The sequence below is a fragment of the Sceloporus undulatus genome, chromosome 3 (genome assembly GCF_019175285.1).
Source record: "Sceloporus undulatus isolate JIND9_A2432 ecotype Alabama chromosome 3, SceUnd_v1.1, whole genome shotgun sequence".
Taxonomy (NCBI): Eukaryota; Metazoa; Chordata; class Lepidosauria; order Squamata; family Phrynosomatidae; genus Sceloporus; species Sceloporus undulatus.
In genome coordinates this window covers 45523557-45537605 of record NC_056524.1, presented here as the reverse complement: position 1 = coordinate 45537605, position 14049 = coordinate 45523557, and the positions used below count along the sequence as shown (strand labels likewise).

Sequence of the window (14049 nt, the reverse complement as noted above, 5' to 3'; positions counted from 1 at the left end):
CTTCCCGCGGCGCCGTTATGATGCCGTGAGGTGCCAGTGGTGCACTAGCAATGTCATAAGCGCTGAGCAACGTGCGGACACTATGCGTCCAACACGTAATAATGGCGGCGCCTGTGTGTATAGGGTGCCGCCATTATTACACCCCCGTCACGTGCTAGGGGTGAGGCCGGTGTGGACGCTAGGTCCCCGGCCAACCCCTAGCACTTGATGGGGGCGCCTCAAGAGCCCGTTTGTAACAGGCCTACGTGTAATGGAATCTGAAGAGTGTTGTGTTTGTGTGAGAGAGAGAATGGAGGGACGTTATCACACACAGGCAAATTGGGGCAAATTAGTTAAATCCCATGCAGAAATGGGATTGAAAATTCCGCAAAACACCCACAAAAGCAGGTTTCAGGCACGTTGATGTCAATGAGAAATAATGTGACATTAATCCAAAGGAAAAGTCAACAAAAACCCCTCCTTTTTACTTTCAGAAGTTCCTCAAAAGTAAAAAAAAATGGGTTTTGTTAACTTTCTGTTCGGATTAATATCACATTATTTCCCTTTGATGCAAACGTCATCTGAAAAATTACCTGCTTTTGCAGATTATTTTTACTTTCTATTCAGGTTAATCTGTCATGTGAAAAACAACTCACTCTTGTTGATAGTTTTCACTTTAAATCCAGTTTCTCCACGGGATCCTTCCTGTGTAATAAAGTCCAGAAAGAGAAAGAGAGAGAGAGAGAGAACTGAGTGTTAAAAGGAAAGTTTTTTGTATGTTGGAGGTAAGAGCATAATTTCTGTCTTGCATTTAGGATTCCATGGTCTATTGCATGCCTTTTAATTGACTGAACCTGCCTTAAAAATTTTCAACAGCAAAATTATTGCCGAGATGCTTTATGGTGCAGATATATGGGGATCAGATACCCACACTGAAAAAGCCTTGGAAATATTACAAAATAAATTTCTCCGAAAGCTCTGCACTTTACCAAATGGAACTCCTGCACCTTTTTTGTGCACTGAATTTGGCTGCCCTTTAGTTAAAACAAAAATAAATTTTACACAGATAAGATATTTTAAACATATTGCTACCTTATCAACTAATCGTCTCCCAGCATTGTGTTACTTGGAAATGTGAAACAACCTGTTCTGGAAATCAAGTTTTCAAATTCTTTCACAAAAATGTAACTTTTCTGAGTTGAACGCTGTTTTTGGCATGGATAAGAGGCAATTAAGAGAATTCCTTTTTTGGACTGATTCAAGAAAAGATCTCCAGTCAATTAGGACCTCACAATTCTCCTTTTGGTTCTCCTTTTTGAGGACTGAACATTTTAGAGCCAGATATTCAACTAAACTCAAGTTGCCTACTTTAAGAATTGCCTTCACTGAGCTACGACTTCAAGTAATGCCTACTGCGGTTCTAGATGGACACTACAACAAAGTGCCTTTTGAGAACAGTCTATGCATTTACAGTCAACCTTAGGTGGAGAATATTGTTCACTACTTGTTAATTTGTCCATTGTACAGCAACTTTAGAAAGAAACTTTTAACAACTTTGCTGACAAACAAAAGTGGGGGCTCTACTGTTGATTCAGTACAATTCCTTGGCAGTGATACCAATGACTATGTAACACAGAGAGTGACTCTTTTTGCCATGGCTGCAAAAAAGATTAGAAAGAGAAAGTTAAATAAAATTGCCATAAATTGCCATGGAGACGCCAAGTATTAATTAGATTTTATGATGTTATTGTATATGTTTATGTATATGTATATACAATATACATCAGGAAAAATGTCTTTTTTCCTTTTGTCCTTTTTAACAGTTCACTATTTTAACTGCACACTAAATGTCGGGACATTTTTTGTCCTTTGTATTCTGTGCCTTTTGTTTTAAATATTTTATGTTTTTTGATAAGCTCTTTTTGTCATGGCCTTTGGCTAGTACAATAAATGTTAACTTGAAAATTTCACCAGTTTTCCTTTTTCTGAAGGAGTGGTGTTGTGATCAGTACACCTACCACAGCAACCATTTTTTGAGTTTTTTGAGGATTTCAAGTTGGAGTAATTTACACATTTTAAAAAAAGAATTAATATGCGTGTCTGTGTGCATCATGAGGCTATTCCTGACTCAACAAGAATTGCCAGTAGCCTGCTTCAGGCTGAAAGTTAGATCAGAAGAGGGGGAAAATGTTGCGACATAGCCTGTCTAGAGAAAAGCAACAAGCACACACTGAAAAAATATAGTCAGAAGAGTCTCTTCTTTGTGGGGTGGAAAATGAATTTTCATCATTTTCATTTCATCTGGAGACACTTTTTATAACTGGCTTGGGCATCTTTATGAGTTGCTCTCTTTCATGTTCATTTCTGTTGTGGAGATTTTTGCAGCTGATGCTTACAAGTATGACTTAGCTGTATTTAATTCTTCTTATAAACTGTATTTCATCCAGCTCACTAGGAATGTGCTTTTTAAAGGGGCTCAAATACTTACTGACAGTTTTATGGAAGAAACAGAAAAGACTTTTCCTATGGCATCAGAGAACTTTCAGCTTGGTGATGTTTGCAATTTCTGTTTCTCTCAGGGTCAATTCAGACACTACTTCTTTGAAGATGTGGCATTTGTACGTAGGCATATGCAGAACATGTAGTTCCCTTCATACAAAGTCTTTTATGTGCTGGTATAGCAATGTGTAGCACCAGCTCCTGTGGAATCTTTTGGATATGGAAATGGTGGGATGAATCTTGGTTGATGGGGAGTTCCATCTACTCATCTGACTCCCCCATATTCAAACACTCCATCCCTATTCAGGTATTGTTTTGATTACTCTGTGGAGGAAATCTGAGATATGTGTTGATTCATTTAACTGAAAGCAGTTGCAAAGGTCCATGTGATATGGGGCATGCATTTATCAGTGTTTTGGCTCTTGAGAAGAGGCTCCACACAGTGGTGTCATTAGGGCTGGTGTCACCCCCACCCCCACTGAATTCCTCCTATACCACATCATACAGAATCCTTAATATTGCCTTTTGTACTAATGTTACAGTGGTACCCCGGGATACGAATGCGCCGCCTTACGAAATTTCCGGGTTACGAAAAAAATCAATTGAAAAAAACTGTTCCGGGTTACGAAGGTTATTTCGGGTTACGAAAGAAATTTTGGTGCTTTTCGGCGCTTTTTCGCACCAAATCGCGGCTTTTCCCCATTAGCGCCTATGGGTTTTCGGCTTGCGAAAGCTTTTCGGGTTACGAACGCGGCGGCGGAACGAATTAAATTCGTAACCCGGGGTACCCCTGTATTCTTAAATTGTAATTCCCACATATCAATTAATATAATGGTAATAGTTGAGCATAAACAACTAGCAAAATTAAAAATATACCTGTAAATTACAATATCATACACACAGCCTATATGTATTTATATGTACATAGTAGTTAAAGGGAAAATTTGGTAAGATGTGATATTTTATAAGGAAATTTAAAAAGAACTAAAAATTATATATATATATGTGTGTGTGTGTGTGTGTGTGTGTGTGTGTGTGTGTGCCTCTCCTCCCACTAAGCCTCACCTCATTCATACCGTCTCTTCAGTGTTTTAAAGGAATGCAGGTGAACATCACAGCCCATTTCTGCCAAAAGGTGGATGTCTGGGCAGCAGTGGTGTTACTCCTCCTTAGGGTGTCACCTGGTGTGGCCTGCACTAATCATGATCGCCTAGTGATAACCATGTGCTCAAACCTAGTGGAAGGTTGTTGATTCTTTGTTTCTTGGAATTTCTCCAGTGACTGAAAGCCAATGGTTCCAGCACTTGCATCAGTCCATGAACCACCACTTTGAATAGCACTGGACTAGCAGGCATTCAAGATGCTTTTCAGCTCTTGTGATTCATCTGTCTTAAGATGAATCTCTCTCTTCCTCTTTCCTTTTCTATAGAAGTTGAGAACCTGATTAAAAACACTGTTCTCTGCATCATTGCATTTGATTCACATACAAATGTTGTTGAAATACATTTCCTTCCAGTCACCATCCTAAACTAAATGTGCTCCCTTTAGGCTCAGAGTCTAATAATTCTTATTTCTGAATTATTTGAGAGCTAGAATGACTGTGATCTTTCATTTATATCCAATATAACATCAAAAACACAATGAAACAAAAGTCAACACTTCTGGGGTGATGTGTGTTGTTATAAACATTTCTTTATTTTTTTGCCAGCTTGTGACCTGATCCTATAGACTGTTATACTGGTGTAGGAAGACTACACTCATCCTTCCATATTTGCAGCTTTGATATTTGTGGATTTGATTATTCACAGATTTGATTAATATGTTCTCTCTAGGAATATCTAGGTCCTCCAGTGCAACTCTATGGTCAACTTTAACTAAAAGCTGCACTAAAAGGCCTAGAGAATGCTAGACAGAATACTCTACTAAGTATTTGTAGCTCCTCCAGTGCAGTTCTATGGTCAGTGTCTGTTGGACATTGACCACAGAGTTGCACTGGAGGACCTAGAAATTCCTAAAGAGGTATCCTCTCAGGTAAAACATGGTGTTTTTGTTATTTGCTCTTTTTTCATATTCATGGGGGTCTTGTGCTACTAACCCTAGTGAATATAGAGGGACAAGTGTATATTTGCTTCCAGTTAGCTCAGAATACTGGATGGCAACACACCTTGTGCACCTTCAGATAACATCACACCTTGTGCAACTGTGACAAGATGCTACTGCCCCATTAACAATTACATTCCCCCACCCCTCAGTTATTATTGTGTCATGTCAATAAAAGTTATTTTGAAGTGCAGGAATGGGAAATGAGAAAGACATATGGAATCAGGACTAAAGACAATTCACTGTTGTGTACTATTATAAAAGTTTCCTGGCTACCATGCACTCAGCAGATACAGCCAAGCTATATTAGACTGACAGATTATGTAACAGACAGATATAATGTGATTGCAACTGACAGAAAGATAGCACTACAGTCTGGCCTGATAATGCAATGCCTTCCACTGGATTATTTGTTCTTTCAGATTTATATCCTGTCCTATCTACAAGGTCACAGAGCAGACAACACCCTTTATAAACACGGAAGAATGTGACATAAAGCACAAGCACCAGAATATTGTGATGCAAAAACAGTTATTATAAAGCAATAGTTCTGAAATATAAATATTGCTACCAAAACAAAATTGAAAATGCAGTGCTAAAAGAAAACTTGTCCCTGGAAGTTGCAGGAGGAAGAGGAACTAATACTGTAGGAATGTAAGAATCAGCTAGCAGGACTGGACCAAAGGTTATTTATGGACAATTGCTATGCTACCTGCCACATCTCTCCCCATGCTCTTACCCAAGACATTAGGTAAGAGCCCATTTTCTCAACCTGAACTACCTCACAATGATGTTGTGAGGATAAAGTAGGAAGGGGTGAAGTCATGTATGCTTCCTTGAGCTTACTGGAGCAAATGTAAAATCTGAATATAATTTTGTATGTATGAATAAATGTATGTCATGACATAAACATACCTAGATTTCTGGACAAATTTAAGGAACATTCTAGCTAACTTGAAGCAACTCCTCTCCTATCTCTATTCTATCTGCACAGCTCAGTCCAGATGTAGCTATTTAAAGCAACACCTATGAACACCAATGCAAGCAACTTTTAAAACATCTCTGTACTATTTCAAAAGATGACAATGACGATGACAACAATAATATTTCCATATATCCTGTTTTCCCCAAAAGATTAGGACAAAAAGTGGCTCATAGTTTACAACTGAAATGCTATCCAAAGATTTTATGATGTAGGATGAAAATTTATTATTAAATTTATTAATAAATAAAATAATAAATATGATGTGCCCTTGGTATCCGCTGGGGTTTGGTTCCAGGATCTCTCATGGATACCAACAACCATGAATGCTAAACCTATTAAATGCAATGATGTAGTGAAATGGCGGCCTTTATATAAAATAGCAAAATCAAGGTTTGCTTTTTGAAATATTTTTGAAATATAATATATTTTTGAAATATTGTCAAACCATGGGTGTTTGAATCCATGAATAAAGAATCTGAAGATATTGAGGGCTGATTGTAACAAATTGGAAGGCATGTTTTCCCAATGATAAAGCTATCAGTGCAAGGTTTTGTCGACGTTATTGCAGAAACTGACCACCTGTGGATAGAGATGCAAATGGAAATCATTTGGATGCAAAAATACACGCATTATGGGAAATGGCATGAATAAAGGCACATATTAGAGGAAAATGTGTATATTGGGGAAACTGAATAGAAAAATATGTACATCATGGGAAAATGCACACAGCTTTATTCTTGTGGACTTCAAATGATGTAGGGCTGGAACAAACACGAGCTTGCAAAACATAAGAGTATTAAAGAAAATCGTCCAGGACTGCGGCAACTGGATGACCCACTCCTGAAGCTAGCCATCACTGCAATCTTGAACAGGCTGCCGGTGCGAGTGGATTTAATCCACTCCTTTTGCTGGAAGCTTCAGAGCAGCTTCCAGCTGCTTTGGAAGAGTGTGTCATATAAACTCCATACCCCTGAAGTGGCCAGAAGCTGCTCTGCTTGGTGAAATCATAGAAGCTGAACGTTCTTGTTTGGCACTGTTTTCCAACTCACTTTGGCTGAATCTGCACTACAGAAATAAAGCAGTTTGACACTACTCTAACTGGCATGGTTAAATGCAATGGAATCCTGGGATTTGCAATTTGTTGTGGTGCCAGTGTTGTCCAACAAAGAAGGCTAAATAGCTCACAAAATAACAAAGCCCAGAATACCATAGCTTTGAGCCATGACAGTTAAAGCATACATTCTGCAGTGCAGACTCAGCCTTCGTTATTAATTCAGTTGCTAATGCACATGTTTGTTTGTTTTTTAAGAAAACCTCATTATGGCAATCAAGAAGAAACCAATCAATTGCAACAGTGCTGCAGTGTTTCCCAGTGCAGTACAAATAAGAAAAAGTTGCCCTGTTTGCAGAAATTTTTCTTTAGTCTTCTTTATATTCTCCCACAATTCTACAATGATCTGACTTTTGTAATTTGTTTTGAGCAATATTCTGTAAGAAGTTTTTGCAGGTCAAGATGTCAGCAAAAATCTGCAAGTCAATGCAGAAGCCTGTGACTCAGCTTTGATTTTATATATAAGAAACCTAGGTAGGCTTTAGTAGACAGAAATACAGAAAACAGTAAGCTTATGAAAGCAATAAAATAGAGTAACCCCCTTCCATGAAACATATTTATTGTCTAAAGAAGAAAATGACTAAAGAAAGAGTAATTAAACTTGAAAAAAATAAATCCAGCACAAAATGAGATAATTTGGTAATGTTTATAACTTTGGAGCACCCCAGCCTCTCAAATTAGGAATGGAAAGAATTTTCAAAAATAGTCAAAAAGTCAAAATATGTTTTTCAAGTCTTGAGAAACCCTGTCAAGAAGTATCCTGAACTTAAGTGAATCTTCACAGTTTGGGACTTATTCTATGCAAAACATACATGTGGATGATTCATGCAGAAACAGCATTTTCTGCACTGGAATGAATATTTCTCTTTTGCAATATTATCTTCCATGTAGAAAATGCTGTTTCTGGTGCAGAAAATGGTTTTCTGCACAAAATAACAAAGTGCAAATTTTGTGCAGAATATGTCCTGAATTGTGAATAGCTTTGAAAACTGTGAACAAGTTTCTCACAGTGTAAAGAAATTGTTGAAATTCCTCATTGCTACCCTTGAGAAGAAACATAGTGAAGAATTACATCTTTGTCTTAAATCTTGATAGCAGAATCAATCACCACCTCCAGCATACTTCTCTAGTAGCATAACCTAATATTTACCAGGCAGTTCATAGAATCAGAGTTGGAAGAGACCACAAGGGCCATCCAGTCCAACCCCCTGCCATGCAGGAAATCTCAATCAAAGCATACCCGACAGATGGCCATCCAGCCTCCATTTGAAGACCTCCAAGGAGGGAGACTCCACTACACTCCGAGGAAGTGTGTTCCACTGTCGATCAGCCCTTACTGTCAGGAAGTTTCTCCTAATGTTCAGGTGGAATCTCTTTTCCTGCAGCTTGCATCCGTTGCTCCGGGTCCTAGTCTCTGGAGCAGCAGAAAACAAGCTTGCTCCCTCCTCAATATGGCATCCCTTCAAATATTTAAACATATCACCTCTTAACCTTCTTTTCTCCAGGCTAAACATCCCCAGCTCCCTAAGGCGTTCCTCATAGGGCAAGGTTTCCAGACCCTTCACCATTTTAGTCGCCCTCCTTTGGACACGCTCCAGTTTCTCAATGTCCTTTTTGAATTGTGGCGCCCAGAACTGGACATAGTATTCCAGGTGGGGCCTGACCAGAGCAGAATATAGTGGCACTATTACTTCCCTTGATCTAGACACTATACTTCTATTGATGCAGCCTAAAATCGCATTGGCCTTGTTAGCTGCCGCATCGCACTGTCGATTCATGTTCAACTTGTGGTCTACTTGGACTCCTAGATCCCTTTCACATGTTGTCTCCTTAAAACAGGTGTCGCCCATCCTATATCTGTGCATTTCATTTTTTTTTGCCCTAAGTGCAGTACCTTACATTTCTCTCTGTTGAAGTTCATTTTGTTAGCTGTGGCCCAGCTTTCTAGTCTATTCAGGTCATTTTGAATTTTGATCCTGTCCTCTGGAGTATTAGCTATTCCTCCTAATTTGGTGTCATCTGCAAATTTGATAAGTATTCCCCCAATTTTTTCCTCCAAGTCATTGATAAAGATGTTGAACAGTACTGGGCCCAGGACAGAGCCCTGTGGAACACCACTGGTTACTTCTCTCCAGGATGAAAAGGTGCCATTGTTGAGCACCCTTTGGGTTCGGCCGGTCAGCCAATTACAAATCCACATAACAGTTGCTTTGTCTAGCCCACATTTTACAAGCTTGTTTGCAAGAATGTCATGGGGAACCCTGTCAAAGGCCTTACTTAGTTCTCTCCTCTAGTGTGGGAATTTACACTAGACTTTGGAAATGCCACTTTTTATTTTATTTACTACAATTTACAGTGTCCTTTAACCACCCTGGCCATGTAACTGAAGTATTTGCAGAGCTATAGTTAAAAAAAAGATTTTCCATGGGTGCGTAAAATGTGGTCCTGTCAATGGGAGTAGACTACATGTCCCAAGAGTTATCACCATTGGCTGTGTGAACTTAGAAATTCTGAGAATTGCAGCCCAACAAAATTCCCAGCTATGTGGGCTTAGAAATTCTGGGAATTGCAGTCAAACATTAACTGGAGAGTTGCACATTGCAGAACCATGCATGAACAAAATGTCTACAAATAAAGCATGTGCATTTCCAGCATGTGAACAGTCTTTAGTCATAGGGAAAATGTATAAAAGTACATATATTAGCATACCTTTTTATAAAAGGCCTAATATACACAAGAGTTTTCATGCAGAAATGAAAAAAATCAGTTAAACATTTCAAACAATATACTCATATTGATGTACAGACACGGGTTGGGAGAAAAAAATGCCAGTGGGAATCTAAGAAATGTAAAGAAAATAAGACTTAACAGAGTTTCACATGCTGAGCTGTGACCAGCTGCCACCCTTTAAAGAGTTGAGGTTGTTGTGTAAGAAGTGTCTGTTGTCTGTCTTCAAAAGTCCCAGAGAAGAGAGTTCAGGATTGAATCAGGAGGTCTTGACACCAGTTTAACAAAATATTCATCAGATTCACTGCTATGTTCTTTCCACTTGGTACTGTGAAGGATTAAACAAAGTTTATGTTGGCTATATGACCCAACTGTGGCCAAAAGCAGCCAAAACATCCTAATTACTCTGGCTCACCAGGTCTACAGTAATAAACATTCAGAACACTAACATATAATTATAACAATTAGACTAAATGATGACAGTGGAATGTCTCCTTCCAGCAAAAAGAGAGCAAAAATCAAGAAAAAATTTCAATTTGCTTTACAAAGTAGTTATAGGTTCTTATTTATTTATTTATTACTTTTTGTATCAGTGTGAGACTAATGTGGCATTTCAGATGTTGATGGGCAACAATTCCTAGTAGTTTGCAACTTTGGCTATGCTAGCTAGGCTGATGGGAGCTGCAGTCCAACAGCATCTTGATTCCTACCCCTGTTTTAAATATGACATAATTATTATTTAGATTTTGAAAAAACCTGCAGCATTATTTTGAAAGATAGCTGTAGTGAGCTACAGAGAGTTACCAACAGGTCTAAAAGCAGGTAGAAGGATTACTTTGATGCTTTGCAGGGGACAAAGGCAACTTCAGGGTAATGGCTTCTTCCACACTGGAGCTCTGGGGCTTAATCCATAGCAGTTTGAGAAACTGTAATGGCAGAAGGATTGCCTGAAAAAGCAGTGTAAGCAATAAAGGTGAAGAAAGGGCAGATGTGCTGAATGGAGGTAGTGGTATCTGTAGACTCATATCCCTACAAGAAGGCTGGACCCTCCCAAGGCCACATTCTCAAACCCTCCTGGGTTCCTCTCTGCAGATCCATTTGGAAGAGCAGAGCCAGTGTCTAATGACAGGTAGTTCCTGCAGCTTGGACAAAGTTATTTCTGCTATCTTTGACAAGAGAGCAAGTGGACTTCATAAAGTCCTGACACATTATAAAACTGGGCTGATGTTTCTTCAGAGACGCAAAAAAATTATTGGCTAGAGTTCACTAGTCCATAACTTCCAATATTTCACAGATGAAAAGTAGGATATATGTGAACTGGACAAACAACATCAGAGTATGGTCAAGATGGTAGAAGTTGATTATGAGAAGGAAAGTACAACCTAAGAGAGGCTGCAGCAGACCACTTTTCCCTGGTTCTACTGGTAAGGACAAGATTCCACTCTGTTCTGTTCTCCTCTCTCCCCACAGGCTGAGTTAACTGAATGCAAACTACTTTTGCATTTGGAATGCTGAAATAAAGTATAAAGTAGAAAAGTGAGAAGAAGAAAGAAAAAATGTGTATTTTAAAAGCATCTGAAAAGGTGGGATGATAGAAGGCTGATGAGGACTGTTGCTACCAAATTGAGGCAATTGGATGGTACGGTAGCCAGGAGGTGGAACTCACTGACTAGAAAGGAACCTTTGTACTTTAAGAACCGAGGTGAAAGATCAGATGCTAGCCTCTGATTGAGAAAGAAATTGAAGGGTAAGTAGTGTGTATCTCTGCAAAGGATAAGCCAGATATATGCCAATTTGTCTGCTGTTACCAGTGAATTTTCTTTCGGGCTGAGAGGGAGTGATCAGGCAGACCCAGCTCCACCAGGGCTAGCCTGAAGAAAGAGGCTCCTCCTTCCTTAACTGTCATCTTCCGGCCTCCTATTCCCCTCCAGCTATGCTCTGACTGTGTGGGGGAGAGGCTTGCATACCCTAATGAAGTTGTGAGTTATGCTGGCAGTGGTATAATAGCCACCGGCAGGGCCTCCCACGCCAGACAGGTCACAACTGAAGGGTCTAACCAAGAGCGCCAAAGGGCAGGATGGGCTCTCTAGCCTTATGGCAACCATCCTGGGAGAAGGAAAACTCTAATCCCAAACCCAGGCAGATGGTGCTTGTCTCACCCTGTAAGGTCAACCATCTAAGAGAAGGAAACTCTAATCACACCTACAACCCGAGGACCTTGCTGCCACCGTCCATGCTTGTCAAGGCCTCAACAGTCGAACCTCTCGTTTCAAGGGTGCACAGGCTTGAAGGATACATCCAATGTCATCAACGTGCTTATAGAAAGCATGGACAAGTCCTTCCTGAATCTTTGTTCGCGAAGTAAAGCCAAGAAGACCAGTGAATTTGTTGGCATTGGCCAAAATCCTATTGTTAAGTTTTCACTAGAGTAGAGTCACTGAATCATCTATATTTACCTGTGTTGACTCACCACTGAGCAATCGATTCAGTGGCTTTACTGCAGTTGGGACTAATCAACAGAATTTCAATCATGGTCAGCTTTCATATAATCCAAGGTGTGAGAACAATAGCTTAAAGTAAACAATTTTGATCATAGCAAATAAAAGAGACTTGATGTTTTTAAATGACAATGATTTTTTTTTTAAAAAAATGCTATTCTCGCTAACTACCTATTGTCCAGTTATTAAGTGTTGAATTATGACTGAAAACACCAAGGTTCCTGTCTGCATCCATGAAATTAAGCAGTGTCCTTTGGTCAGTGACTCTAGCTATATTTAGGCATTCTAAACTCAGAATACCATCATATGAGCAGAACACATGATTATAATTCATACTCCTGTCCTGCAAGCACTACATCAAAAATGCATAATTATGTTTGTTAATATCAATCATGACATAATACTTTTTCTTTGTCTCTGTAATTATTATAGGAAAAGATTTATATCCCAAGGTGGGAATAGTGGGTAAAACCCCCACTAGTGAAATGGACTGACATAAGTCACATTCTCAGTATGCAAAATATGCATATCAGGACATAGTCATCATTTGGGTTGCATGCTATTCTGCATATTGTTGGGTAACTTTTTTTGAACACAAAAAATCTCTATAGTTGAGAAAGCTGCATTTCAAAATGATTATATTAAGGTTGTTTAATATAAAGATATCAGGGGAAATTGTGTTGTAAATGCAAGCATTGGAGAAAGTTATACAAAGAACTATTTACATTGTCCTTCATAGGAAATTTCCCACTAACATAAAAAGTGGTATGCAGTTTTCTCATATATATATTGTCAGCCTTTATTCTTATTTATCTCCAGAATAGGTTTTTGTGGATTTTTCGGGCTATGTGGCCATGTTCCAGAAAAGTTTTCTTCAGAGATGCCAGCCACAGATGCTGGCAAAACGTCAGGAAGAAACTTTTCTGGAACATGGCCACATAGCTTGAAAAATCCACAAAAAACCATGGATGCCGGCCATGAAGGCCTTTGACTATCTCCAGAATCAACAAAAAGAGAAAGTTTAAAAAAAGGAGAAGAAACAAAACCACAATGAAATTAGTATTAGTAAAAAAACACACCTAACAACAACAAACCAGAGATATAAATGTATATAAATCATCCATATGTTCCAAAAATATCAAAATGGAAATGACAACTACAGGATGCACATTCAAATGTATTTAGTGAGATCTTTAAAATCACCAAATGACAAAGAATGAATATGTTTATTTCCAGCCTTGATGTATATGTCTCTTATTTTGTACTTCTAAGGAGGCATAACTTTATTTATTCTGAATTTACAACTTCCCTGTGAGGCAGATTATTTCCCTATCTATTTTGTACAGGTTTAGAAAAGTTCCCAAAGCTGTCCACTTACTACTACAAATCTCTGTACCCACTTTTAAGATACATAAAATACAACAGCTTTAGCATTAATTAATTCATATTTTTACAGGAATTTTGCCCATAAGATTAGGCTGAAGGTTGGTATGTAATGTAAACTAATGCTTATTTTATTTGAGAAAAACACCCCTCCCCCTCCATTGCATCATTTTTATCAGTTAGTCAGTCTTTCTGTACTTACTGTGTAAATTGCTTTAAAAAAGAGAGAAGAGAGCAATTTTGAGCAGATACCTTTTTGTGTAATTCAGTCTTAATCCCACACTACCATTGTGTGGCTTCAGGGAAGAATTGCTTTTGCTTGTCCCAGAAGGAATTGAGGCTGGGTAATTGCCCCACAGTTCTGTCAGGGATTTGAAGGGTTAAAACACAGCACACAGGGAAATGCTTGATGTGTGTGTGTTTGGCCATGAGCATTCAGCAGACTGGCAAGACTGATCAGCACAGATGAAGCTCATTGGCTCAAGGACACCTCAATGCCCAAGTGCACGTAGCCATGGATGATGAAACCATGTGTCTGCATTGCACAGGAGATACATGACATGGTTACACACCTGAATTCACTGGGTTTGGGAGACCACATGGTCTGGAGACTATATAAACCCAGGGGTTGCAAGGGATAGCTTGTGGGTTTGAAGTAGGAGTTGGATTGGTATGTTTTAGAGATCTGGTTTTGTATTATAGCACTGTTAATAAAGAGCACTTTGGGGACTTTGTTTCTCTGGTGGTTTATCAGAAGAAGCTACAGC

The 14049-nt window shown here is 38.9% G+C and overlaps 1 long non-coding RNA gene across 1 annotated transcript; it reads right to left on the bottom strand.

Moving 5' to 3' along the window:
- Positions 1 to 661: 661 nt before the first annotated feature.
- On the bottom strand, positions 662 to 13706 carry LOC121926484. The gene is made up of 3 exons (XR_006103026.1): positions 13535 to 13706; positions 9544 to 9729; positions 662 to 684 (listed from the first exon to the last, which is right to left on the bottom strand). It is a non-coding gene; the product is annotated as an uncharacterized LOC121926484 (long non-coding RNA).
- Positions 13707 to 14049: the final 343 nt, after the last annotated feature.